The 4,618-nt window shown below is 38.5% G+C and overlaps 1 pseudogene; it reads left to right on the forward strand.

Annotated features, from left to right (window-relative positions):
* LOC111394136 overlaps positions 1-342 on the forward strand; it is a 1,859-nt pseudogene extending 1,517 nt beyond the window's left edge.
* The last annotated feature ends 4,276 nt before the right edge of the window (positions 343-4,618 follow it).

Genomic DNA, 4,618 nt, shown 5'->3' on the forward strand with positions numbered 1-4,618 from the left:
TTTTTTGCTCTAAAATAAATGGATGAAAAATCCTGGTTTAAAAAAAAAAAAAAAAAATTGGAAAAGCATGCTTGTTCCTTTTATACTCGTTCTTCAAAACCTTCATCTTCTAAAATTTCATCCATCGTGAAATATCACACTTGACATAGTGTTATTTCAAAACCTTCATCTTCTAAAATTTCATCCAAACCCGACGAGGCTTGAATTTTGAATATAGCTTGCACTTTTTATATGTCACCCAATCAGGAATTATTTTCAACGTATGAAGAAGTTACAGAAGGTGTTGCAGTGACTAGTAATAATACATATTATCGGATAACTGGTATTGATTGGTTAGAATAAACATATTTGACGAGACGGTTAGAACATTTAATACGGTGAGAAATTTTTCAGATCTAAAGAAAAATCTTATCTCCTTAAGTACTCTTGATTCAAAAGGATACAGGTACGCCGTCAAATATAGCTATCTTCACTTTCTCTGAAGTTGCCAACAACACGTAATTTTTAGTATAATGCAATGCACCATAGTATTCACGCGTCGGTCTAATCTCTTCTAAACAATTGATTTCATATTTAATCCCTTCGATCAGCCCGCCTTATCAAATATAATAGGTTGATTGTATCCCCATTTTTTAAGTTATTGTCTAAAAAACAATTCTCTAAATAGCATGTCTCCTTCATCTAAGTCAAAATCAATCATCGTGAAATTTTTACCTCTAGCTTCTTTTTCATTCCTTGACAATGGAGTAAAGAAAAATAAGTAGATCAGTCGAAGAAAAAGAAATCAAACAAAAGCAAGACACAATGAAAATCAATATTAAATAAAAATAGTCCCATACAACGACAGCAAAAACTTGTTCAGTCCAGATATCATTCCTAGAGGACTATTATATAACAGTTGGTTAAATTATTCGTAACATTAATTTGATCGAAAACAAATAATAAGGTTTGTGATTATGTTTATATTATTCTAGCTAAGCTAAATTACCTAACGTACACAATTTATCGAATTTGGGTTTTAAAAGTATGAATGTGGAAGCTAGGACTTACAATTTTACCTATCCCCTTTAATTCGCCAATCGAGATTCATTACTATCGTAGTGTTCGATCCAAATCCTTTAAAATATTCAATTTACCCCTCTTGAGTTCTCATTTAGCCTATTTAACTAAGTCAATTCCATATCTTTATGTGAATCAATCTTAGTTAAACAAAATATTAGTTCTATTAATTCTTCTGATGAGGGCAGTAATTAGTATAAGAATCTCTACACGTTATACTTATTTACCAAATTTTATTATATGGTCTAAATCTAATACCCACCTCTCGATTAATAAAAGATTCACAAAATCATCAAATGTGTGATCAAATAATTCGACGTATTAAGCTCATAGCAAAATCAACATATGTAAGATAAAATAACAAAAATCTTGAATAAAAGAATTAAAGGATCGCAAATGGATTACATTGTTCGCCATTGCTATAAATTTAGTTACTCGTAATCATGAAAGGAAAACAAAAAGTGAAAAAGCTATAGTTCGACCCAACCAACACCTAGAGGGAGGTGAATAGGTGTTTATACGGAATTAAGGCAATTAATTAACTTATGCAACAAGTCACATAAATTATGCATTGTCCAGATTCATTCACATACTTTATCTACCTAAGTTGAATTACCGGTTGAAAAGTAAATAACAAAAACAGTAAAAACGCCACAAAATGTTGACGGAGAAAACCCAACTAGGTAAAAACTCCGAGCACAAGCCAGTAGAGATCCACTATAGAAGATATTGACTTACAGTATGCCAGACATTATTGATTCTAAAAATACTCTGACCTCCTTACTGTATCGACCACAGCTATCCTGGATTTTGCAGATCTGCGCCAAAATCCCAGCCTTAAATATCTTCTACCTCCCATGAATCATCAAGCACTCCAGCTCTTCAAGCAATTCCCTTCCCGGATCTTCAAACTAACGATCTTCTGGAAGTTGATATGGAGATATGAAAGGGTGTTTTGGTTTTGAGAGGGTTGATGTTTTTATTCAAAGAACCATGAGAATTAAAAGATGAAAAGAATGAATATTAGGTTCTTAATCCTTTGGAAGTTGAGAGGAATTCCTGTATGAATGTTTGCCAAAGGTCTTTTACGAAAATCGGACGTTTTGTTTATATAGTAGGTTGAATTTGGTAATATGGAGCGTTAAAAATTCGCGAGGCATTAAAATTACCAAAGGCCAGATAACACCGTCGCTCGAGCGAGGTACTGGCGAAACTCGAGCGACGCACCTTCGCCGAGCGACTGCTCAGCGAAACTCTAGCGATGTCTGTTCTGCAATTTAGGCTCGAGCGAGGTCAGGGCGAAACTCTAGCGAAATCAACGCGCCGTTTGCATCTTCAAAGCATCCCACTTTACCCTAGACCTATGCTATGAACTTTGCTAAATTACAACTTTAGTCCCTGAACTATTAGACCTTTACAATTTGGTCCTTGACTTTACAATTTTGACAAATATGTCCTTTGGTCACAGATTGCCAATTACACATTTTCCTAACAAACTCCCCCTTTGGCATTCTGTGACAAAAATAAATATGACAATCAAGGACATAAATAAAAATGACTCCAAACAACCTATCTATTCAACCAAAGCAGCTATCCCTTGTTGAACCTATTTCCTGAAAATCAAAAACTCAAATACCAAGTGTAAAAGCATGTGAAATGGAAACAATAAGTAAAAACAAGAAATAGATCATACGTCATTAACCAGATTAAGAAGCAATAATAATGTAAGTCAAAAACACCAAAAACATACATTAATATTGCCAAAACATCAAAAACTTAATCTAGTCATGAATTATATACATCATCTTTATATCACAATTACCAAAAAATAGATATCTATCTATCCAACTCTATCCAAAATATCTACTCCCCCTTTTTGTCACGAAGGACAAAGGATCAAAAAACAATCAACTAACTAACTACGAGGCAACACCTCCAGCATCTGAAGACTCAGCACCGCTCTCGCCACTTGTGCTCTCCTCCATACTATCACGAATCTAGCGCAAATGTTGCTGACAAACGGCAAGAACACGGCAAAAAGTAGAAAGCTCAGCTGACTGACGCTCCGAAGCAGCACGTAACTGCGTGATCTCAGCCATCATACGAGCCTGCTGCTCGACCAGTGTAGACATCTGTCCCATAAGCGTCACCATGGGGTCAACGGGCAAAGCAGCCACCCCAGGAGTAGAAGTAGATGTCGAAGGAAAGGTAGAGCTAAGCGGAATAGCTAAAGGAGGATCAAAACGAGAAGGAAGAAAGACACGAGAACCCCCAGTAAGAATATCAGTAATAGGATCAAGGGGCTCCGAAAAATCAAAGACACCAACAGGCTCAGCCTGAGCCGCAGCATGAGCAGAAGAGGAAGAAAACGGAACATGGGATCGACTCTGATGAATGGTCTGCTATCCTATCGGACGTCCTATGCGACTAGTCGAACCCTCTGGAAAAGAAGCACCTAAAGACAAAGCAACCCTATGAATCAAGCAAGCATAAGGCAACTCGATCCGTCCCCCAGGAGTACGAAATGAAGCCAGAATCTACTGGAACACAAAACTAGGAAGGTCGATCGAGTCCCCATGCAGAAGCGCATATAGAAAACGGGCCCTCACCATAGGTAAAGAAGACGTGTGGGCAACAGGCCACAGGTTTGTGCACACGATGCGCAACAAAACCTGACAATTAGTGGGTAAAGAACCCGTGGTCATCGCCGTAGGCCCCCTGACAGACGGGTGTTCAAAAGCGTCGACCGAACAAGGGCATCGGCCGGAATAGAAGCAGGTAGAATATAAGGAAAAGTCGGATGGGAAATCTGAGGTATACCTAAAGCATGAGCTACTGCGGCGGAGTAACCCTAAAAGAATGACCTCTAAGAAAAACCCTAAACGACGAGCCGTCTATGTCATGAATATTAGCATAAAACTCCTGAACCAGGAGTGGGGGCGGAGGTGAAAGACCAACAAGAAGGGGCTCCCAACCCCAGGAAACAAAAATGGCAGCTATATCAACAGGAAGGTCAGATAAGATTACCTCACGCTCCACGAGTACGGAGCGTAAGGAGAACTGAGAAGTGAAGACCTCCTGAGCTGTAGCAGAAATGAATCGCAATTGACTATACGACGTTGAACCACTGGCCGGCTGTGCAGAGGGTCGAGAACGCTTACGGGCCATCTGGCACACGTAGAGATGGAACTAATGAGTAACATGAAGAATGCACGTAATATGATGCAATGTGAAATGAAACACTGCACACACAAATGAGGCACGAAAGAAATGCATCGAAAAATGTGAACGACCCTAAGAGCAAACCAAGCATGACGAAAAGATAAACCTAAAATATGTCCAAAAGCACTCAACATGGCACGTGACGACAATGAAACAAAGATGAAATGGAAAGAAGGAAAACAGAAACACAAAAAAAAAACTAAGGGAAAACAAAAGTCATATAGCCAAGGACTTTCATCGAACACGTGGCGTGCGACACTTTGGCACACAGTTCCAAGCACATACGAGACGCAAATACACAACCAAGCATAGTCCCACAAACTAGAAACCATAGTCT

This window comes from Olea europaea, chromosome 5 (genome assembly GCF_002742605.1).
Source record: "Olea europaea var. sylvestris chromosome 5, O_europaea_v1, whole genome shotgun sequence".
Taxonomy (NCBI): Eukaryota; Viridiplantae; Streptophyta; class Magnoliopsida; order Lamiales; family Oleaceae; genus Olea; species Olea europaea.